General features: G+C 38.9%; 1 long non-coding RNA gene across 1 annotated transcript in view; it reads left to right on the top strand.

Moving 5' to 3' along the window:
• LOC123478027 (uncharacterized) overlaps window positions 1–22,089 on the top strand; it is a 38,950-nt gene extending 16,861 nt beyond the window's left edge. The window contains exon 3 of the long non-coding RNA XR_006653126.2: window positions 21,929–22,089. This is a non-coding gene — a long non-coding RNA (uncharacterized lncRNA). The remainder of the gene's footprint in view (window positions 1–21,928) is intronic.
• Window positions 22,090–25,773: the final 3,684 nt, after the last annotated feature.

The following is a 25,773-nucleotide window of genomic DNA, read 5'->3' as shown; positions in this document are numbered from 1 at the left end:
TCATTTTTTTCAGGTGTGAATTCAAATCAGCTGTCATGGAAAGCGAATATGTAGCGTAGTTGAGGGACTGATGACAGTGATTTATATGAACTGTGCACACAGATCACCAAAGGACCTTACTAAAATTCTTCTATTGACTCGGGAGGTCTGAAGAGGAGCCTGAGATTTTGCTCTTCTCTCCAGGGTGCTGATATGACGTGGGTCCTTCGAGCCCACTTTCAGTGGTGAGGAATAGTTGATGAGGGAACCTGACGGACTACCCACAAATCACAGCTCGAGGCAGTTCTGTTGTTTTCCTTTCATTGTTGCATGCCCAGTAATTTTAATTAAGGTTTTAAAGACACAACTTAACAATGTACAGTTGTAACTGGATGCACGTTATGAAGAAAATGTATGCTACAGTGATGCTCACAACTTGATATTAAGAAACTTACTTGATATGCGACCCTCATCAATGGTAGGAGTTTATTGTGTGCATTTCAGGAACTCCTTCAGGAACATTATTTTATTTGGACCTAGCCACCTCTGTGGGACAGACCAGCTCAATATTTTTCTAACACATTGTTAGTATAATTCAAATAAGAAACCACTGCAAGCCACGCCCCTGAGATCACACAGAGCATTGTGACAAAGCAAGGGTCTGAACCCATGGATCCCTGATCTTAACCTGGTGGCAGATCCACCTTACGAAATGGCTTTCATTGTATCCTTCTAAAACTCAAGAGATTCATCGCCTTGCTTTGCATAATATATGTTTAAACTAAAATCATTACATAGGATCATAATATGCTTACTTATCATGAATGCCATTATCACCCAAAACAAGCAATGGCAATACTTCTGACCAGTTCTTATTATGTTTAAGGGATATTTTGTGTCTTTGCACTGGATATACAAAGGTTATAGGAGTCAAGTCCTGCTACTTTGGTACCATACAAACAATTTTAATAACCACAGAAAAGAGATTTGAAATATCAAATTACGAATATCAAATTAAATGAGTTAAGTCTGTTTTGTTAAATGCTTAGTAAAAATATTACTTAGTAAAAATGTATTACTTTTACTAAGTAATAAACAAATGCTATAGAATATTGAAGCATTTAACAGTCAAGGAAAGTGTGAAAGATGAGGCAAAATTTTTAGTGGCTCTTGGGGAGGCATAAAATCACAGTGGTTAAGAGGCAAGATCGGGAGTCTGGCTACCTGGATTTGAATTACAATCCAACCACCCCCATACTGCATAAATTTGGGTTAAATAAATTGGTTGTTACTCTGAGAAGTAACTCTTAGCCTTAGTTTCCTCATCAGTAAACTGACGAGACAATAATAGGCTCTACCTCAGAAGGTATTGAGAAAATTAAATAAGACAGGCAAAACCCACTTATTATATTGCCTAGTACATGGTAAATACTCTATAGACAGAGCTAATTTTATCAAGCATTTACTGTGTTTAGTACTTACATGTGTCAACTCATTTCATCTTCTCAGCAGCCCTGTGTACAAAGTGAGTGCATTGTTATTCTCATTTTAAACATAAGGAGGATCCTGGGGTCCAGAGGGAGTAAAAGTCTTGCTTTTGGAATCATGAGAGCTGTGATGGAAACCCAGACATCTGGCTGCAAACCTGTTCTTAACTAAATTGTATTAACCGTACGAACGTCAGTTCTACTACTGCTTCTCCTACTGTTTGTGTTGTTATCTTTGTTATATGCCAGTAAAATTTTAGCAAGGTTGACAGAAGATGAAGAGAGGTGAGTACCAGTGTGAGTAAAAATAGGAAGGTAGACATCCTGCTGGCCTGATAGGGGTCCCTGGGCCTGTTTGACTGTGGGCAAGGCTTATGGGCTGAAGGAGCAGAAACCGGGTTGGAGGAGGAGGTCGGCACCAAACCGCAGAAGATCTTTAATGTCTCACTCATAAGACAGGGCGTTATTCTGAGGAAACAGAGGGATTTGAATCTTTTTTGGAAATGAGATGATTCACTAGAATTCCTATTTAGAGTAAATTAATGTGAAGGGTGGGGGAGGCAAGGAGATGTGGATTCTGGTGCATTCACTCAATTTATTTATGCATTCACTGGTCACCACCTATGTGCCCCTCCCACATTAGCAGAAGAGCTAAAAAGACCGGAACTCTGCTGGGGACAACAGATACCATCGCAGACCCACAAACTCATGCCTGTACACTGATAAATACACACATACAATGTGGCTATAAAGTAATGAGGCTAATTGTATGAGGTTATCATGAAATCTTTCTTATAGCTATATAGCCTTGGCTCATATATAAGAAATATATCAGAAAATAAAAGCCAGGAAATCAATCACACTCTTTGGAGGTTCTTCTATGTGACTCACTTAGTGGGTATGTGATGGAAGGAACTTTTATAGTGAGGAAATTCCTATCAGTCACAGCTTTTATAACTGCCTATTGATGATCTACACAGCCCCATAATGGCAGTGTTAAAATTGGCTTTTACTTCCTTAAACCATCATTGTATTGAACCATGTAACCAGAAAATCACAATGTGGTGATCTTTCTCTACGCTAATCCTTCTGTGAACACTTAATGACTTGGCTGTTCTTCTTGGAGATAATAAACCTTGCATTGAAGCAATAGCTGTCTTGGTGACTTTTCATAAATCATTATTTGTAGAACTGAAAGAAAATCTGTAGAGAGGAACCCAGGATTGAGACTGCTCACCTTTCAGGAATTAGCTCTGACAATTGCCACGACTGCATTAAAAACGCACTGAAGAAATAGATGCACACCAAAAAGTAAATATTATCTCAAAGTGATCAATAGGACGACTTCTGACAGAGGAAGGCAATTATTAAATACCCTAGCAAGGTTTGAGCAAAACAGTACTGTGATGAAATGCAGCTAGGAAGGAAAATGGGAAACAAGCAAATAACTATGGAAACATGGAGAGTTACTCTTCCGTAGCTAAAAATCAAGGTGACATGTTATAAGAAAGTGTACATGGAAACTAGGTATGTTACTAATGTAGTACAACTTACAATTTTCAAACCAGTTATTTCCAATAATTTAAAAATGTGATTTCAATTAATATAGTTTTCTCAAGACAGGAAACCTCTTGGTTTGCCAAAGACATCAGTTTTGCCCCGTTTCTCAGGGCTTCTCCCTTCCCACCTGAGTCACTGCTGAATCACTTCGTTTCTTAGCATCCTCCTAACTATGCTAAGGGAACACAAACAGTTTCTTGAAGCAAACACAGATAGAATTTTCCCCAAACATAGATTTACAAGAAAACAAGGCAGAAAATTGAAGAGTGATAGGACATGGCACTATATTTAGGCCAGTGGCCTGATTTCCATTAGACTTATCCTAATTTCTATTAGGCTCTTGTCCCAGGGGCTGATTTTTCAAAAAGCAGGCAGGCGTACAGGCAGGTAGCTCATCTAGCAGAAGATGCCTTCAGATGAGTCCAAAGACAGCCAGGACAGTAACTGCGAACCCCAGAAACGGAAGAGTAAATACTGCAGCAAGGAGTTGGAAGCTGATAGAGTATCATGCTGACAGACTAGCGAATGGTTTAGAGTCTGCACAGGAGAATTTTTTTTACCCTCCCCCATTTTATTTTTTCTAATCTCTCCACCCTTTTCTGCTTTCTCCTTCAGGGCCCCTCCCCCCACTGTCTCTCCCTCTGTCCCTTTCTTTCTTATTTCTTTTTCTTTCCTCTTAATCCTCCTACCTGGCTTGTTGCAATGCCTTCTAACTGGTTTCCCTGATTCTTTCTTTGCCCCCATGCTCTGTGATCGACCTGTAGCCAGAGAGATCATTTTAAGACATAGGTCAGCTCTCACCCTTTCTCTGTAAAACACCCTGCCTGGCTTCCCACATCATCCAAGCCTGTGCAGAGGCTATAAGATCCTACATGATCCAGCCCTCCCCACTGTTGCTGAGCTCATCTCTTCCTTTTGTCTTCCACACAAGACAGGCCCACTCCCAACTTAGAGCTTTTTAAATTGGCTTTTCCCTTAATATCTGAATGACTGACTCTCTGACCTTCTTGAAGTCTTTGCCTAAGTCTCACCTTCTCAAAGACCACTGACAACCCGGTTTAAAATAAAAAGCAACCCTCCTGCCCCTCCTTCAACCCTGGCATTCTTGATTTCCTTTACCCTGTTCTTTTAATATAGTACACAATTTACTTATCTATTATGTTGATTGTTTATTGTCATTCTCTCGTTAGAATATAAGCTTGATTACAATGGGATCTTTTTCGTTCAATGGTTTGTTCCTTGAGCCTAGAATAGTGCCTGAGAAAAGCAGATATGTAATAAATATTTGTTGACTAAGTGAAAGTAGCCTATTTTTAAGGAAAGAGACAGGCAAGATAACAAAACATAATTTTGGGTTGGCCAAAAAGTTTGTGTGGTATTTTTCCATAAAATAAAATAAATATTTTCATTTTCACCAATGATTTTATTACTTTGGATATTTTGATTATGTCGGCTCTCTCCTACTTGGTATAGCATTGCTTGTTCTCACTTAATGTCTCTATTTGGTCGCTATCAACTTCAACTGGTCCACCTGACCGTGGAGCACCATCCAGAGAGAAATCTTCAGCATGAAACTTCACAAACCACTTTTGACATGTTTGGTCAGTCACGGCACCTTCTCCATGCGAGGCACAAATCTTGTTTTGTATTTCATTTGCATTTTTACCTTTATTGAAATAATAAAGCACAATGTGCCAAAAATGTTGTATATTTTCTTCCAACTTCAATGTTAAATGGCTACACCAAAATTCACTAATTTTGGTAATTTTTTTTTAATGCATGCCAATATGATGGACATCACGATACAATCTAACAAACTTGTTTCGAATGAAATTAAAAACAACTAAGTGCTACTAGAGCCATCTTATGGAAAAAACCAAATGAACTATTTGGCCAACTCAATGCAATTGGTAAATGTGATGAGACAGATCTGTAGTTACTTTTAAAACAAAAATTGAAAATTTCCTTTTGTGCTAGCATGAGGATGGAGACAAAGCTGAAGGAATGTTCAGAGAAATTATAACATTAGTGTGGGAGTTGGCAGCTTGATTAGAATTTCGCCAGGCAGGCAAGACTATCAAGGGAAATGCAGGGCATTCAAGATCAAAAGAACAGTGTATGTCAAGGTACTGATGTGTAAGAGAACAAGCCACTTTGTCTATATATGTACTGCAAAGGAGAATGCAAACAACTTGCTTAGGTATGTTACAGGAAACCTACAGGGTAGAGTTGGCATGGAGCTTGTATAGGGGGAGCAGTAAAGAGGAGTCAGATGATGTTGGGTCTTACCTGTAAAGTGAAAGCGATTAGATTTATCCTGGAGCCGACAGGAATTAATTAAAGAGCTTTAGGTAGAGGAGGAATGATCCAATTTGAATTGTTAAAGATAGTGATAATATGATAGCATTCGGTGTGTTGGATAAAGGTGCCTCTGGAGGTTAAGAAGCCATTCCTAGGACACTGGTAGAGACTTCAGTGAGGGCAATGGAATCAGAGAACTGAAGGGTTGTGTCTGAGAAAGATCTGAAAGGAAGACCTGGCATAATTCACTGACTGACTGCATTTGAAGGGAAAAGAACAAGGATCAGTCTGAGATAATTCTGACATTTTCAGTCTGAGTAACCTGTTGGCTTCTGATGCTATTAGCTGCAAATGGAAAATGAAGAGATGAACAGGCCTGGGGAAATAATGTTTTTTAAAGTAATGTTCAGTTTGTGGTGCTAGAGAACTTCCAAGAGGAGTTATGAGGTAATAAAAAATAAATGAACTAAGTGGTGAGATTTAAAAAAGAAGTCTGGGAGGATAACAGTAGAGATTTGAACAGCGATTGTTAATGACAGTTAAGTCACTACATTCAGTGTTGTGGGCCTGCCAGAATCTGCAGAGTGATAAGAGAGGCTGGAAAGTGACCGTTTAATTGTCAGGCATAGAAAACAGTACCCGTGGATGGGGTATTGAATGAATGGTCAATAATTTGGGAAGATGAAGATGGGTAGTGGTGCCATAGAGGCCAAGAAAGGAGGGAATGGCCACCATAATTAGGCACCATGAAGGGTCATGGCAGATAAGGAATAGAGAGCCCAAGTGTTTGCTCAAGTTCCTATGAAAAATTTTCAGGGGAGTTGTCGGGATGGGGGCCAAACTATGGTGTATGGAGAAGTCTAAGGGATACGATGCATTGGAGATTATAATTATAGATGTGTCTTCAAGAAACAAGCTGTGAAAAGAAGCATAGGAATAAGGCAGTCATAGAATTTGGACATAGGTTGAAGAGAAGGAAATTCCTGCTAAGGACAGACTTATTGGGAAGGTAATTAGTACTGAGGAAGAGTTTGAAAATGGAGACAGAGGTTAAGCTGTCCTTGACCTTGAAATAAGGGTCCCAGTTTGTGTGGGGAATGGCAGGAGTTGCGATGCAGATAATAGGTAGAGGAATTAGCCCCAAAGAAGAAAAGAGTTACTTGTTCTCTGGAGTTTAGAGGAAAGGATAGTGGTGCTTACGATTAAATATATAGAAAACATTAGAGTTTTATGGAATCAGTATGTAACTTTCTCCTGCCTTGTTCCATGAGTTCAGAACCAAATGAAGAATAACACAGTGAAGAAGAGAGATGAAAATCCAATGTGAAAGCTTTGTACATGGTAGATGGACTGGAGAATATAGTTATGAGCTATGGGCATATAGACTTGGTAATATTCTAGTCCTGAATTAGACAGGCATATAGAGCCTGGCCATCTGGACTTCTCCAAGACTGCCCACACAGAATGGACCCCTTACTGCAAGGCCAAGAACACCTGTGCAGATGAGAGCACACGCTTTTCTGTGAACAGTTGGATCTCAAAGAGAGAAAGGTGTTGGGGTGAACATGTCCAGTCGTTCCTGCCATACCAGCCCATCAGTTAATTCTGAAAACACAAGGCCAGGGATCTAGGGAGCCCCCTTTCTAAAATAAATTTTGCGAGGTTGAGGGAAGTCTTCCTGTGTTTGATGGAGGTGAGAAAGGCCCAGGATGGCTGAGGAAGCACAGTGAATATCTGCAGTGGCCACTGTGAGGAATAAAAGGGTGATCCAGGGCCGTAAGGAAGAACTGTTGATGAAAATCGAAGTCCAGCTGAGGACAGAGAACATATATTTGCAATGGCCCTTCTCCAGAAGATAGTGTGTAGGAGATAAATGTTTCAGTTTATATTGAACCGAGGTCTTTCATGGGAGTTGACATGGTAGCAAAAGAATGGTTGAAATAATACATCATGAGGTCTAGACTTGTCTTTCCGTTCTCTATTGCTACAAACCAGATAACCACTAAATTAATGGCTTAAAAACAACAACAATTTATTGTCTTTCAGCCAAGAATTCAGGTGAGGTTTACCTGGCAGAGTTCTTTCATTCAAATAGCATCACTTAGGGCACACATTTGGCTGCATTCGGCTATAGATCTAGACCGGCTGGAAGATAAGAGATTAATTTATGCTCATGTTGGGCACCCCCGTGTGGTCTCTCTTTCTCTTCCTGCCTCTTTTCCTTCCCTCCCCTCTTTCTGTCTCTCTCTCTACTTTGTGCCTCATTATTTAATAGTCTAGTTAGCTCCTTTATAGCATGGAAACTGGCTTCCCTGGAGAACACGAAGGCAGAAGCTCCAGGGCTCTTCAAAGCAAGGTCTGAAGCAGGCATAACGTCACATCTGAACATTCCATTAATTACAAAGCCAGCCCAGATTCAAAGAGAATGATTGAAATATATAGCCACCCCCCACCCCCACCCCCTGCCCTATACACACACAGCTTCATGTGCAGGGAGGAAGGAAGTTGCTGGCAGTGGCCTTTGGAAACTATCTACCCAGATAGGATTAGGGGAAGAAAACAAATTCAGCCAGGTTCCACAAATACAAAGAGAAAACCTGAGATTCCACTTGTTCATAGAGGAGATTAATTATTGGACTTTATTTTGGCAGTGAAATTCTTCTACCCATAGTGGGAACTGTAGTGCCCTTCTATAAGGCACAGTATCTTTCCTAGTGTCATGGATTTTCTAGCAAAAGTTTGAGGGCTTGGGGAAAAAATAATCTATTTGAAATTTCATTTTGATGTTCAGATTCAGCTCACTCTGAGGAGTAACAGTAGCCTGGACATGAATGTGTCACACTAAATTAGGCTCTGCTTGGCCTTTCGGGAGACGGTAAAATTAGGGTTTGCCATGAAAACATGTAAGAATTTGAATCTCATAGGAAAGGCTGCTGTTCGGGAAACATGTGCAGTTGATGTAAGAGATGTAAAATGACCTCTTCCTTGGGGGGCTTGCACCCTTTAAGGCAGCACCCAGCTTCCTTTTGATTCCAGGATTATTTGTTATCTAGATTATCTTGTCACACCTGACCTGATATCTTTTCAGGAACTCTTTGTTCTCCTTGGATTTTCTTATCGTAGTGTTTTGTTCCACTTCCACCCTGCAGTTCAGTTCCTTCCTCTGCCTGTCCTCTAAGGCTTTAGATTCTGCATTGGATATGTGTCTTCCATCTTCATCTCCGTTCTCGCTCAGAGGAACACATTTTCTTCATGTCTTTTAATTTTAGGCCAACTAAACTTCCAAGTTTGAGCTCCTATGTTTTTGACCTATGGAAAATTGAACTACACATTTGTGGGGCTTCCCTTCACCACTTCCTGGAGGTTGTGCCAAGGTCCTGCGGTTACTACAAAGTACAAATGCATTGGTTTTGTCCTCCATAGTCCACAGTGCATTTAAGGAATCTTTGGTAAGGTTGTTAGCTCCGGGCCCTAGCATCTAGCCTCTCTGGCACACTCTTTGGTCACTCACTAAATTTTTGGCACGCCATGCGCTCTTACTTCAAGCCTTGCTATTCTTAATGAACTTAAGTTTTTGACTATAAAAGCCAGGTATCTTTTCACAAATCCTTCTTGGTTTGAGACTGGTGCCTGCTTGAATGGGCACAAAGGATATAGGAAAAACAGAGAGAAAAAAATATAAATTAATGATGCAAAAGGCTTTCTGCCACATTTTGTCATCATTTCCAATCGAAGATAATTTGCCCATGTGTCTCTACCTCCCAAGCAGGCCACTAGCTTGTCTGTCAAGCTCTCTCACCTAAATGACTGTGAGATTCAAATGACTGAGGGAAGGCCTTTGAGCCCCTACAATCCTCATTGCTGGCCATACGTGTTCATTTCAACAGTGGCCTTTGGGAGAAAATGCCTAATTTTGTTAGTCATTTAAGGAAATGACTCTAATGACATGTATTTCAATCTAGAAAGAATCAGAGAGAAAGAATAAGGCAGAAGAGGGTGGGCAGTGGGCAGTGCAGTGCCATCTGATTATAACGCTTAACTATTGGATAATTCATCCTCTTGTAGAATGGGGTTGGTTGACATGCCCACATTGGCTCAACTAACAAAAATGCTAACATTGTAATATCACTTTACAATATCTGAAACACTTATCTATCCCCAATTTTATTTGAACTGGGATTCTAAATTCACAGAATTCTGTTGTTGAAAGTAATTTAGCTGTCTTTTCTTCCCCCCTCTTAGCCGAATCCCATTTGAAAATATAATGGCTATGAAAGATTACTTGTCCTTGATCAATTTGGGAACTGTAGCTCATTACTTCATGAGTCCAAGTATTTTAAATGTAGAGGTCTAATTGTTCAGAAGAATTTTTGTTTTTAACTGAGCTGTTAATTATATCATCCTACATTCCATTCATTGGCTTCAATGTCCAGCTTCAGAGGGAAAAATAGCCAGTCTTTGAACTTCAGCACATATTCACCAGAACTGCAACTTAGCCACTTACTGTGTGTGAGTTTGGGCAAATAGCATGAACTCTCAGAGTATCCATTGGCTCACCTGTAAAATGCTGATAATCTTCTGACCACACAGGATGGTTTTGAGTATTAAAAGAAATGGTGAACCACAAGCCTTACACGTACTAGCTCACTTAATCCTCACTCAGCAGAGGGGATTTTACGGTAAACATGACCAATTGTTCCACGTTGTAATGCACCAGTTTTCCATTCAGGCTCCGAACCACCGCCTGACTGTGTGTCGTTCTCATGCAGACTTATCCCCTTTCATGCACTCTTCCCAACCTGCTAAAATCACGCAACCAGGAATCTCATACGTTACAGCTGAGCCTCAATCAAGGGTCAATGTGCTCTGAGTGAGGGCCTCGCCAACGTTGGTGTATAGCTCAAGTCTGAGTTTTGTAGACATTTCCCTGGCTCCGGGGTCTTTCCCTTTATTTCTGAGTTCTGTTAAGTTCCAGGTTATTGATCGTACTGATATTTTCCTCTACAGGCTCTTCTGCCTTCTGCATCTGACATCACCATGCGTAGCATCCTATCTTCCCAGTTACTTGTGTCAGAAACAGTGAATCATCTTTGCCTTTATCCTCAGCCTAAACACCATGTTCAATCAGTCTCTAAATTCTGTCAATCTACCTCCAAACTGTATCTTAAATCTGCCCCCTCCTCCCCATTACCTCAGCCACCTGGTCCAGATGTAAAACAACCCTCTCTGGAGTGATTACAAGAGCTTCCCAAATGGGTGATGTGAAGTCAACTAAAAAACTTTTATAAAATGAAATTATAACCCAGCCTCTATTTAAGAAAACTGATGTCTATGTAATTAATATACAGGGTCCAGCAGAAGTAGGGCCTGCTTGATTGTAGTTGGTAAGGTAATAATATGGGTGTAATAATTTATAGTTTTTATTTGAACATGTCACCTAAACTGTCATATGGTGTGCTTGAGTGTGATATTGTTATATTACAGAATTCCATGCTTAGGATTTTGTAATAAAAGTTTTAGTAATAAAAAAGGGATGTTATTTGTGCCTGATCCCTGTATTTAGAGTTGTTTCGGTCCCACTGCCTCCCTCCTTTTTCTTCATTTTCGTTTTTAAATAGTAAGTTGCAAGTTACCTGGAAAATTCAGTTATGTGGAACCCTTATTTCCTAAGTGTACTGAGCAAAACAGAAGAAGAAGGCAGTATATTTATTCAGATTGATGTTTGCAAAAGTTTGTTCCCATATGTAGATTAAGCTTGTGACTGGCGGAGCCCTTCTTTTTGTTCTGGTTGCTTTGAAAAGCCAAGCAAAATTCCTTCAAGCCCAGCCGATAATTGTCACAGCGATGCCTGTTTGATGACTCCATATTTATTTTAAGAGGAACTGTGTCCCGTTGGGCCTGCCAGGATGAGTTAGCTGTGAAACGCATTCCTAAATAGCTTAATGATTCAGCGCAGGATCCCATATACGAAATTGACTTTGTAATGCGGCTGCGTGTTTCTCTGTTGGAAAGTCTATCTATTTTGGTTCTGTGCTTTATTTTATAATTCAATATTGCATATGAATAGGTAATGGAGAGAGAAGCTTTCCTGCCTCACCAAGACAACATTAAAAGCTCACCCAGGCCCTTGGAAGCTTTCTCTGATGAGAACTCAGCTGTATGGTGCGAGGTATCTGAAAAACATTCAGATTTGCACACTGCAGTTTGCAAATAACAACTAGGATGCTCTTGAACGAAGGAAGAAACCCCCAAGAGGGCACTTACCTCCTTTGCATCAATAAAGTACAACAGCTTCTTATCAGAGGCTGACTTTTGCTTACAGCTAGAAATCTGGCTAAACCCAGTTTCTAGCCACTTAGAAACTTAAATTCATTCCAAAATTATGCCCTCCTTCAAAGGGAATATGCTTTAAATCAAATGTTTAATGTTAGGAAAATAATCATTTACACACTTGCATACCTTAGCGGCCTGTTTCCATTAGAGACAAAGAGAACAGAGTAACCCGATCGGGCCTTAACCCCCAGCCTCCCCACTTCTCTCTGCAGTGCTCAGGGAAAGGGCTTCTCTTGAAAGAATAGGACTTAATCAGCACTGAACCCCATAGTGGTTCAACTGGGCGTTTTGCTCAGCGAACAATTTATTGAGGGTAAAAATGTTGGTGTTTTTCTGAGGTGGCGTGAACCCTGGTGATGTAAAGTTGCTTCTGGCTTGCAGTTAGGGGCCAGAGCACCAACTTAGTCTTCAGCAAATTCTCTAGATGAGCTTTGTTCAATTTCTACCAAAGAACCCAAAGGCTACAGGTGGACTGTGTATTCTTTCTGCAGCTCATGTGTTATGTGGATCACCTGATAATGCAGAGATGAAAACAACCCTTTCTCCTGATAAACAGTGATTCAGGTGTGGTGAGAGATGCAGCCAACTTCGGAGGTCAGCCCTGGAGAGAACAGTATCCAGTGTTCTGGGTGTCCACACGGGTATGGACCTGCTTTCTCTCCTGTGCATCTCAAAGCCAGTACGCAGCTCCTGTGTTGTGTAACAACTCTGGGAGCATTCAGAAAATAGTCATTTAAATAATTTTTCTGAATTCTGTGGTTTAGACAAGGAACTCTCGGTGAGAAAGGCTGGTTGAAAGTCGTAATACTTAATATCTCATTTTATGTCATAAATCTTATGAAAATTTGAGAAAACCATTTAATTGCTTGAGTATCATTTTCTTTGCCTGTGAAATTCATGCAAGAAGCTGGTTGATTTCTGAGATGTCTTTTTACTCAAAGAATCTCAGGTGAATGAGAAGGGTGGTATTATTCAGACAAGTTATTTATACTGATGACTTATTCAGGAGTTTCGAACGTTTGGAGTCTAAAATTTTTGCATGCATTTGTATGCTGGAATGTTTTTATTTTTCCCTAGATCAAAAGTGAGAGAAAGGAAATATTGTAGAATCTAGTCCATCCTTTCAGTCAACGTTCGAATTTCTCCTGAAATGTTTTTTTACTAAATAACCATATATTCCATACTTGAATGCCTCCAATTACAGAATACCCACAGTCAGCAAATTTAGTCATCGCTCTGTTTCACCTTATGTAATATATTACTTCCTTAATCCTGCAATATGACTACAAAATGAGGCTACATTCTTTTTATACAAAAGTATGCTATCCAAAGTTGGTCTAGTTACCCAAAACTAGCTCCTCTCCACGCCTGCACCCCTTTCTCTCAATGTTGCCCCGTATATACTCACAGAAACTCGTCTGGAGTCTTCTATCTGTACACACTAATCTTTCCATGGTGCAAATTACCATCTTATTGGTAGGGAGGCAAGTTAATGCCTGGCTTCTATGTAAAAAGTACCGAATTGGGGGCATACAGGGTGCTCCTGGAATAAAATGTTTACAATTGCCCCTGTCCCCCACCAACCAGGACCTACATCAATTGGGGGACATGGACTGACAGTGCCTCCAACATGGCCCCCGGATGACTAGTAGTCTATGGTTCCCAGTTAAGTTTGAATAATTGAGACCAGTTCTTCCTGGAGAGACTGCCTGGGAACAGTCAGTCCGATCTGTCCTGTTTCCCTGCACCACTGGTGTGCAAGAGCTATGGCACTGGAGGTGGAGGAGACATCTGGAGCTGTTGAAGTGGGAGGCACCGGAACCGAGAATCCCTGTCTGTTTCTGACAGACTTCTTCGTAAGGTTAAGAGAAATGATGAGATTGTGTTCCTAGCTGTCTGGCAGTATTGGGAGAGCTGTACTGAGGTGTTTTCCTAAGATTTCCTAATGAGAGAAGTTGTAGAGGTGGCTCTGAAAGACAAAAGATCATCCAAACCCCACAGTACCCTCTGAGTTGAGGCTATCACCTTTCTCTTGAGGCTTCAGTTGGCAAAATCTTCAGTCACAGAGACTAGTATCTTAAAGGGATCATTAGGTTTGTGATTCCCCAAATTATTAGCACATCTCTACACCTGGTTCTTCTCAATCAGAAGACTCCCCTGGAATTTATGGAGCAGGGGAAATATCAGCATGTAATACAACCCTTTCTCTTATACGTTTCAGCTGTAGAAGCAACAGGAACAGTACATTGAATTGGCCAAAGCCTCCATCCACAAGGTCATGTTTCTTTCTTTCCTTAGTCTTAATCCAACCCAAACTCCATCAGCTGTAAACAGGTACCCTCTCCACATCACCAGACTGAGTTGGAGAATGAATTGGGTACCCTTATCCCAAAAAAGCCATAAAAATTTCTGCCCTTCCTCCCCAAAGTTCCACTGCGTACCAAATCGGTGAGTATGGCCTTCAGTCTCCCTTGGAAACAGTGAAATCTCGGATCTGCCCTTAATCATCTTTATCCTTAAAACAGTCAAGACTGAGCTAGAAAAGGATGAGGAATAACGGGCCATGGAGAGGGAATAGCGCCAGCAAGGAAAGCTTTGCATTTACTTTCAGTTTTGAATGGTAGAGCAGCGGCTTGTGGTTCAGCCAGTCAAACGTTCAATGTTTTCAGCCATGAAACACTTTACATCAGGTGGGGACGTCATCATTACTTCACCTTCAGAGACCCCTTGACTCAGTGGTCATAGCCACATTGCTTTCTCTTGGGTCCACAGGGTTTGTACTTGGTGGCCAACGTGGACCTGACTCTATAGCATCAATGTTTTCAAGGAGTTATTTTCTCTGCTACGTCTCTTCCGTTGGGTAAATAAGTTTTTTAAAAAAATGATTTCTTAAGATATTGTATTTTCTTCACCATCTTATGCAATGTCCTCTGAAAATGTTCTAATTTGTGTTAAGTTGCGGTACTTAGAATTGGATGAATACACTAGGTGTGTTATGAGTAGCACAGAGAAAATATTGCCATCTCATTTGTTCAAGATACGTATTTATTAAAGCAGCTTAAATTCACTTTATCTCTTTTGGGGTCTGTTCCACCTCATCATAGGTACTCATGGAGGCTTTTGCCAACTGAAACAATTATTTTCATCTGTGTACTGCTAAGTCAAATCATCCCGGTGCTCTACTTGTGTAGTGGTTTGTTGGGAGACTCCAAAATAGCCACTAGATCCCTGTTAAATTTTAACACACTAGATTTAATGCAGTGCTTCAGTCAAAATATTTTCCACTTTGGTTTCATCATCAGTGAATCTGTTGTCTTCCCCTAGTTTCTTGTCACTCTCATATTTGATGAGTCTGTCTTTCTAGTTATTTTCCAAGGTAGTGGATTTAAATCTTACAGGAATGGAAGTAAACGGTTACACAGAATCCTAAAATATAAAAAAATACATTTGTCAGTGTAATGTTATTTTACAAGTTAAATAATTAATATTTAATTATTGTAAAGTCCTTCACATTAGTTAAATGAGGTACTTATTTCTGAACACAAAATTTCAAATCAGTATTAATGGATGACAGCTGAAATCAGATCAATCTCATTATCTAATTTACTTGAATATCCTGTTTTCATTGCACAGACTTGAAAATACTGCGAGGGAAGCAGAAGCAGTTGCCAAGCTGCTTTCTTTGGTTTTTAAGTTCATTGTCCTTACAGTCTCAAATACCTGACAAGTGAAATGAACCAAATTTGGAAAGAAGTCTAGTAGAAATTTTTGTTTTAAAACCAAAGCATTAATAATATTTAAAAGCTGTCCTCACTCATTTATTCAACAAATATTTCTTGAGACTGTACTATATGACCAGCACTATTCTGGATGCTGGGAATAAATAAATAAATAAATAGCTCATCAATTCTACAGTTTAATAAGATGAGACAGAAAAACTCACACATGTTTGTACATATTCATATAAATGGATATATTTCAGTGTGTACATGCGTGTGGTTATATGGGTATGGACATGTGTACGAAAATTCTACCCTCCTGAGATTGAACAAGACTGGAGAGAAATACACAGTGTGCTGACTCTTCTCACTTCATATTCATTTCCACTAACTGGAAGAGGACTCCTTGCTCTCTGTTCTTTCTACAACACTTCCTTTGTCCACTCACTCTTCTACTTTGTTAGAGGACTATTTGATACCTTCTTTTCTCTTCTGAATCCTTAAGACAGTTTTGTTATCTTCACTTTCTGCCAGTTATCATGTTTCCTATGCAAATGAGAAAACAAAAGCTAGCAAAAGAGAGTGTTTGTAGGGCATCCCCAGCATATGAACTCACCTTCCAACATCTGTTTTCTAATGCCAGCCCTTCTACTGCTGCCCTAGACGCTATCCCTTTGGGTCTATTCAAAGTCCTTGCACCAGAAATTCTCTGTTATTTTTCCTCCATTTGCTTTCTATGCATGGGATAGAGATTCTCCCATCAATTCTCCTCTTGAGATCACTTGCCCCAACCACTACTGTTTCATTTATTTATGCTTCTTTGAAACAGAATTCCTCAAAAGTATGGTCTATGATCATAATTCTAATTCTTCCCCTCTAATTGTTTTCTCATTACTTTCTCTCTCTTTGATTGACTTCATTTTCTAGGGCAGCTTTAGGTTTATCATAAAATTGAGAGGAAGGTACAGAGATTTTCCATATATGACATTGCTCCCCAAATTTTAAAAATTGTTGAAGTTTTAAATATCTTTATAATGACTTCAGAATTATTTATTGTGAAAAACACATACAAAAATTACCTAAATGTACATTGATAACAATAAATTATTATGAAGAAACTCTCATGAAAACCATCAAGATCAAGAAAATGGGTATTGCCAGCATTCCAAAAGCCCTTAGGTGCTTCTTCCCAGTTACTACGCCTGTCTCTTCTAACCAGGAATCACTCTCTTGATTTTTTAATATCAGTATCTTTACTATATACTTAACACACCAGTTATGCATCCCTAAGCAGTTTAGTTGAGTTTTGTCTGTTTTTGAACTTTGTAAATGCAATTGTGCAGTCTTTGTGCCTATGTGTTCTATATCCGGCCTCTTTCACTCATGTTACATGTGTGAGGGTTTACCTAGGCATCGTATGTAATAGTAGTTTATTCATTTTCATTGCTGTGCATTGCCTTAATGTACTCAAGTTCATTTTTCCATTCTACCATTGGTGAGCGTTGGTTTTGCTTTTAGATCTGAATTATATTAAATGATGCTCCCATGGACATTCTTGTACATGTCTCTTGATTTTTGTGTGTACACAGTTCAGAGGGAGATAGAGCTGGAAGTGGATTGTGGAGTCACAGGGACTTCAATACACAATGTCACACTGCTTTCTGTGTCAAATGTATCAATTTACTTTCTAACCAACTGCACATGAGAGTTCCAGTTGTCCCACATCCTTGAAAACACTTGGTATTTTTAGCTTTTTATTTTTTTTGTCATTCTTTGAGGCTGCATCCATAATCCATGTGTTTTTAATTTACGCTTTTATTATGACTAATGAGGATGAACACCTTTTCATGTGGCTACTGGCTATTTAGATAATCTCTTCTGTTATTACCTATTCAAGCCTCTCATCCATTTTTTTCCCCTAGGATTGCTGTCATTTCCGATTGACCTCTGGAAGTTCTTTTTAAAAAAATTCTTGTTCAAGTACAGTTGTCTCCATTTTCCCCCCACCACTGCCCTGCCCCACCCACCCCCACCTCCCACCCTCAAATCTACCCCCCTTTGTCTTTGTCTGTGTGTCCTTTGTACATGTTCCTTGATGAGCCTTCCCCCCTATTAACCTCCCCCTCTGGTTATTGTCAGTTTGTTCTTTATTTCAATGTCTCTGGTTCTATTTTGCTTGATTGTTTGTTTTGTTGATTAGGTTCCATTAATAGGTGAGATCATATAGTATTGTTTTTTACCACCTGGCTTATTTCACTTAGCATAATGCTCTCCAGCTCCATCCATGCTGTCACAAAGGGTATGAGTTCCTTCTTTCTCTCTGCTGTGTAGTATTCCATTGTGTAAATGTACCACAGTTTTTGGATCCACTCTTTTGCTGATGGGCACTTAGGTTGCTTCCAGTACTTGGCTATTGTAAATTGTGCTGCTATGAACACTGGGATGCATAGGATCATAGGATCTTTTGAATAGGTGTTTCAGGATATTTAGGGTATAATCCCAGAAGTGCAGTTCTTCATATATCCTGTATATTAGTTTTATGTCAGTTATAGAATGATAAGAGATATTTATATTGTTTTAATAATGACTTTGATGAACAAAATATGACTTTGATGAACAAAATTTGATGAGTCAAATTTGTAATGTCCTTTTTGATTAGAGCTAATGCCCTATTTTTTCCAACTCAATGTCATGAAGTTATCCTCATGTATTAATTTTCAGATCATTATTTGTTTTGTATTTTATATATAGAGATCTTTACTCCATTCAAAAATGTATATTTGTTTGTGGTATGAGGCATGAGTTAATGTTTATTTTTTTCCGTGAGGGCATTCAATTATCTTACCCTAGATGTCCATCAAGCTAACTCCCTCATTTGCTTCAAGTCTGTTCTCATGTAATTTTTCTAGTGAGGCCTACCTTGATCACTTTAATTGAAACTGTAACCTTCACCCCTGCCCAGCACAACTCTAGTCCACAGTACTTTACTTCCTTATGATGAACTACATAGTTCACTGCTTATTGCCTGTCCGTCCATTAGAACGTAATCTCCACAAAGGCAGAAAACTCTGTCCATTTTGTGTAGTAGATGGTTCCTGGACCAAGTAGGTGCTTAATCAATATTTGGGTTTTATTTCAATATTTGTGAAATTCAAGGAATTAATAAATGCATGCAGACAATGGCAGGCAATGTTTTATTCAACTTAGCACCTACACGAGCTCATCTGACTCTAAGATTCATTGTATTGGTTGGATTCAGTATGTGAAATTTTGTAATACAATGCATTTAAACACGTATGCTGTTTTTATTACAGCGCTGAAATACTTACATTTTTCAAAATAAATACTTTAAGAAAATGTTTTAGAAAACCTGAAGCTGCTCTATGGAATGTCTGTCCCTTTAATAAATTTTTATAGAGAATCCATCAACTGCCAGGCACTGTGTTAAGCTCTGGAGAACAAGTTTGAAGCCATCCTTGCCTTCAAGGAGCTTGCAGTTTACTAGGAACATAATCTGAGACCATAAATCAAAGACATGTAAATTTAACTTCATTCTTTGGGAGTCAACTTATATGGCTCCCAAAATGGAAAGCTAGTTCCAGAGGAGGCTTGAAGAAATTATCAAGGTTACTTTGAGCCATGGGACGAGGCACTGGACCAGATTAGGCCAGGATCTATCTGAGACTCGGCCTATTGCCTGGGTCAGCCCGTTAGCTACAAGGTTTAATCCAGCTGGGGGTGGATTTCACAGGCCTTCACATTTTATTGGGTGATGTGATAATAGAAAGATCTTGCACTTGAAGTCACAGACTTATTTTGAGCCTTTATTTTACTTAATCGTGTTATTCATTCATTCACTGAATATATATTTGTACTTACTATGTGTTGGAATCTGTTCTGTGTACTTCACATGCATTAGCTCATTGAATCTGAATCTTTTCATTTTGAGGAAACCGAGACTCAGAGATATTAAAAAAAAACTTTGCTCAAAGTTACAAAATGTTTAAGTGGCAAAGCTGAACTTCATTCCCCAGCAGTCTGGCTAGAAATCAAAACCTGGACCTCTTATTCACACATTAACTCATTGATTGATTGATTCATTTATTTAGGAGCTACTTATTGAGTGCCTACTATATTTCAAATATTATGTTAATAGCTAGGATACAGAAGTGAACAGAGAAACGCCTAGTCCTATCTTTCAATAGTTGATAGGCAGGCACTTACTCATATGCAATGTGGTTATAATTATAAAAACTGGGAGTTTTTTATCACAAGATAATTTGAAGCATCAAATAACAAATGGATTTGAAGACATTTTTATAAACCACAGAGTTCTCTATAATCAGGAGTAGATTATTAGTTATTCAAGGGTCATATGACTAAATAATAAATTTAAAATTAATTTCTTCTTACAATTTGACATTCCTTCTATCATTTTTCTCTGCTCTTTTTCTTTACCTATTATCCAAGAAGGGCAAAAAAATCATTTACAAGGTGACATACTTCAACCAAGCCCAGGTTATGGGAATTTGAATTTCTAAAGTGTACTTTGAAAAGTAATTTAAACAGTAGTTCCCTTAGTTCATTTAAAATATCATTTTGCATACGAAAGTATTGGATTTGTACAGCCATTTTCGAGAATGTCTATATTTGCTCGAACTTGTGGGTTGCTAACATTGAAACCATTTTACAAGAAAAATCTAGAGACAAAAATCACTCTGGCAAACCCCCAAACATCAGGCAGCTCTGCCCAGAGTTTTGATTCCTTGATTGCTATTACATTAAAAAACAAAGGCGGGGAGCAGGAAATGCATTCTAGTAAGGAACAAGTCTGGAGACAGATGACAAAGCTCATGAGGGATGTGACTTTGGTGAATCATTCAGCTTCCTGATGGGTTAAGTTTCCTTATCTGTAAAATGGGGATAATCACACTCAATTCCCTGTCAAGGTTCCTGTGAGACTGAAGGGAGCCAATATAAGTAAATTGCTTGTAGCTGCGTCTGGTAACTAGCAGTTGTTATTTCTATTTCTGTTAAAAAAAGAAGCCTTACATCTTAAAACAACATTGTGAGATTTCGAAAGCTGGGCTCTAGTCAATTCTTCTCTGAGCTTTGATTGCTAAATGTCATTTCTGTTGTTGGAAAACAAAAGAGGGAAAGAGAGAGAATGCATAGCAGCATGTGATTATCCGGAGCTGAAAAGCCACACTCAAGTTAGATAACAGCCATGAATGCAATGCCCAGTTTTGAAGAGAAGCTTAAAACATAAGTCAGTGTCTGGACAGATTTGTTAAATGCCCTCAGCATATTTCCATGTAGATCCTATTATTTCTGCAAATTCCTTCATAATGTTGCACTTTTCGTCACGATGAACACAACTTCTCTTATCTCAGAAGTGGGTTTTCCCAGCTGTTGGGCTGAGGAAGCTCTATTCTTACAAGTTTCATATGGAAGCAGCGATAAGCGAGACAACACTGCAGTGTGTTAACTGGCTGCTCTGATGAAAAGCTTCCATTGTCAGGCGGTGTAGCACCCATTGTTAATTTTAATCAAAGAGAATCTAATAGCTTCATGAAATCATGGAGTTAGATGTTCCTGGTCCTCCAGCAAATTGCTGACCACATTATAGGAGTTTATTTTTCACATATTAGAGTAATTATCTTGTAGAACTCAGCAAACATATTTATCAAATTTTTGTTTTCTGCCAAAAGGATCCTCAGTTGCTAGTTCTTGTGCTCTGTGTGGCTACTGTATAGGTAAGGCAAACAGCATGTTTTAAACCCTCCATTAATGTAAACCTTTGGCACAAACGCAATGCTCACACTGTTCCTTCCTTTCTTCCATCTTGAGGGGGCAACATATATTTTTGTTTAGTGATTTACAGCTACTCCTGAGAATTCCTGGGCAAGCCTCCCTTCATTTCCAATATTAATTATATAAAATGATTGGTTATTGATTGATCACTGTATCAGCTCTCTTGCTTTTTGGCATCTCACAAACCATTTCTAGGGTAGTTTCTATAACCTTAAAATGTGAACTGCTTAGCATTGAGCCAGAAACCATCAATTAGTCAAACTATAGGAGATTTTCAACTTCTGCTGCAGGAATTAAAGAACTTAAGATGTATTATTAATTTTTAAACATGATTTAAACTAATTTTTATGTTCATCTACTCTTATAAATATCATACACAATTTTTATTGTAGGAAATGGCGAGCAGCTAATTCATAGCTATGATATTTCTTGAACTATACTATTTAACCTTTTGTTAATAGGCTACTATATATTAGTCTTTAAGTTAATTAATGATGCATTTTTGAGTGTCAGCTATATGAAAAGGAATGTACTTTCTTCATTTTTATTATAAATCTTTCCAATAATGTAAGTTCTTTGTAACCAGAAAGATGTCATTTATTATTTTATTTCTCTTTTTATAAAAACTATACCTCTATGAAGTACCTAGTGATCATATTAGTTATTCATTCCTATGTAGCTTTTTCAAAACTCAGTAAATTAAAAGAGATACATTTTTTTTTATCATATCCGTAGGTCAGGAATTCAGGAGTAGCTGGCCAGTGGTCCTCACTCGGGTTCCTAATAAAGCTGCAGTCAGAAGAATGCTGGGCCCCACTCATCTGAAGGCTGGACTGGGACAGCAGAATCGGCTTCCAAACTGGCTCACTCACATGATGGCAAGTTGACAGGGGCTGCTGATGGTAGGTCCTAGTTCCTCTCTCTTCCTCTCCATGTGAGACACTCCCAGGGATGTTTACATGTCTCCAGGGTCTGATGGCGATCTTCCCCCAGAGGGAGAGATCCCAGCGACTTAGACGGAAGCTTTTATGCCTTTCATTCCTCAGCCTTGAAAATCACACACTGTCCATTCTACTACTGGTCATAGCCAGTCCTGATGCACTGGGGAAGGAAACTGGACAAGGGTACCAGTGCCAGGAAGTAAGGGTTGTTTGGTGCTCCCTTCAAGCCTAACTACCACACTGCTTAACGGAGGGGTCTGAAAAACTCAGATGTCAGATGCCAACATTTTTACTTATTAACGATAAATATCATAAAGCCACTATATCATAAAGCACTGATTCAGATGAAAACATCCAAAAATCTCATTATAATATTTATTAGGATATAATGAACATATAACTTATGTCAATTATAATTGTGTACAGTATATATTTAAGGCAGTGATTTTCAACCTTACATTTTTATCTCATGGTACACAAAAACTAGTTAGTAAAATTCTGCAGTACACCAAAGAAATATATGTTTTGCCTATCTGACAAAAAATAGGTATAATTCTGATTCATTCACACTGAATGGTTATTGTTGTGTTGGCTGTTGTCATTTTTTATCTGACAATCTAGGTGAAAAGAGGTCAGTACCCTTGACTAAACAGTCAGGTATTGCATGTTTTAAAAATTCTTGTGGCACAGAGGTTGAAAATTGCTAGTTTAAGGTATACAAAGTGCTGATTTGATACATTTATGTATTGCAATATTTTTATCACTGAAACATGAGTTAATACCTCTATCAGGTCACATAATTATCATTTTTTTCATGGTGAGAACAATTTTTAAGGATTCACTATACTCAACCACTCAGTTTGTTATCTGTAAAAGGAAATTCAATATGTATTGGCTTAAACAAAGGGGAATTGTTGGTTTACGTGAAGGGAGAGACTATGGCAGGGTTATTCTAGGAATGAAACAATGTCTCCAAAGACCGACCGTCGTTTTGGTTGTGCCCTCCTTACATGGTGGTAGAATGATTGGCCGTCAAGTGCTCCTGGGCATTTCCTTTGTATTCATGTTTATTGGCTGAACAACAGTTTCTCATTGGGTCACCACTGTGGCAAAGGGAGTGGAATTATTCTGAATGCACAGGTCATTTAAAACCCATCCTAAGAGCAAAGCTGCTACATGGTGGGGAAAAGATGGTACAAGATGTAGGGAGGAACAATAGTGTCCAGTACAGAGACGGATATTTGTTTGTTACAATTAGTATCTCTGAGTTGATCTAACCAGTTAAATAAAATCTACCAAAATGGGAATAACTTATACCATCCTTTCTAAAACAAAAATAAAAATAACAAAGCAAGTTTATCAAATTCTGGATATTTCCTAAATGCCTTCCAGAGGGTACATTGTTCTATTGAATCACTTTTTATTTTTATTTATTTATTTATTTATTTAATTTTTATTGTTATTCAATTACAGTTGTATGCCTTTTCTCCCCGTCCCTCCACCCCACCCCAGCCGAACCCACCTCCCTCCCCCATCTCCACCCTCCCCCTTGGTTTTGTCCATGTGTCCTTTATAGTAGTTCCTGTAATCCCCTCTTCCCACTGCCCCCCCCCCCAGCTATTATTAGATTGTTCTTAACTTCAATGTCTCTGGTTATATTTTGTTTGCTTTTTTCTTCTATTTATTATGTTCCAGTTAAAGGTGAGATCATATGGTATTTGTCCCTCACTGCCTGATACCCTTTGCAACAGCATGGATGAAACTGGAGAAATTGAATCACTTTTTAAAATTTAGGAATACCTTTACATTTGCAATACTAATACCTCACTTTCAAAGAATGTCATCTCTCAATAGGTTTTTAATTTTTTGAGGTTACATATTTGGGCAGGGATGATTTTGGTCACTTGCCAATAAATACAAGAGTCAAGTCTGCATATAGAGAGATTCAATATTTGGGCCACAATTATAATCATTTCACTTGCCTTTCTCTTTCAATGGAATGTAAGCTCCTTGAAATCCTATACCATGTCTCTCCTTTCTCTTTAGCGGTATTTGTGTTCCTGGAACACATTAGAAAACAAGTAAATAATTGCAGAGTAGATAAATGAAGTAGAGTATTATCATTAATACTAATATAGCGCTCAGTCCAGCGTGCAGTACTGTGGTCTGTAGCCAATGTCCACCTACTTTAGAGGACTGCATACATATCACACTAAAGACTAGCAATGGCAACCGACATTACCTCCAGTGTTTTCATTTCCTAGGACTTATGGGAATGTCTGTCAACAGCTCAGAGATTACTCTGCCTTAAACCCCATGTCTTAGGAGAAAACACACCTGAGTTCAAATCTGTACGTTGCTATGGAGAAGCTGTAAGACGTTCGGCAAATTTGATAACCTCTGTAACTTGCTGTTTTCTCGATACCAGAATAATTATGCTTTCTACTCACAAGAGAGTCAAAGGGTTAAGGAGATAATGCACACAAATCCCTGGGAATGGTTCCTCACTCATGGTGAGCTCAGGAAGTATCAGCTATTGTTACTCACATATAGGGATTTGCCACCATCTCCCATAAAGGGTAAGCAGATTTTACAGCCAAGGTTCAAAGTTATTTGAAGCTCTGGGTTGCATTAGGAAATGTTTGGCATTGCAAAGGTTTCACTGATGGAGGATTGGGAACAATAGAGCAGAGGGGTGGTATTTAATATAGAATATTAGTAAAGAACAAACACTTTGAATTAAAATAGGTCTGGTTTGGTTATTGTTGCCACTTCCTAGCTGCATGATCTGGAACAGATTAATATAATTCTTGTGTCAGTTATCTGTTGGTACACAACTAGTTGCCATAGACTTAGTGGCGTAAAACAGCATACATTTGTTATTTCAAGGTCAGGAGTCTAGGCAAGTTTCAGCTGAGTTCTTGGCTTAGTGCCTCACAAGGCTGCAACTAAAGTTTAAGTCCGGATTGGTTTCTAATGAGAGGTTCAGCAGGCAAAGGCTCTAACTCGGAGCTCCTCCAGGTTTTTAGCAGTATTTCCTCGTCGCTGTAAGATTCATGGCAACTTGCGTCTTCAAAGCTACCAATAGAGTGAATATGTTAGTAAGATGAGTTTTGTATAATACATTGTAATCACAGGAGTGGTTCATCATCTTTGACATGCTCTGTCGGTTAAACATCAGTCAAAGATCTCACTCACAAAGAAAAAAGGAAAGTAATACAGGGCATGGATACCCAGGAGCAGGGAACACAAGTGCCACCTTGAAGTCTGTCCATAACAGTCTTACACTTTTATTTTTTCTGTGCAATGGGTGTAAGTAGTGCGAATCATGGGAGTAGTCCAGGCAAAGTACTTAGCATTCTGCTTGGCATTCGATGGCAGCCTATGTAACATTGATATCCTCTCCCAGTTGCTCATTTGGTGAAGGTGAAAATGAATATTTAGCCAGAGTGAACTACTGAAAACCAGGGCTACATGAATGTAATTTATCCTCATTGTCTCTTCTGAAAACTCCTAAGTTTATTATATTTCTCTTTCCATGTGTGACACTTCCCAACACTGTTGGTATTTTTGATGCCAAAAAACTTTTTTAATATTTCAATAGGACCAGCTTGACTTTTACTTTCTCAGAATCGTATT

The sequence above is a fragment of the Desmodus rotundus genome, chromosome 4, assembly GCF_022682495.2.
Source record: "Desmodus rotundus isolate HL8 chromosome 4, HLdesRot8A.1, whole genome shotgun sequence".
Lineage (NCBI taxonomy): Eukaryota > Metazoa > Chordata > Mammalia > Chiroptera > Phyllostomidae > Desmodus > Desmodus rotundus.
Note: the sequence above shows the minus strand (reverse complement) of the source record. Positions and strands in the feature narration are given on the sequence as shown.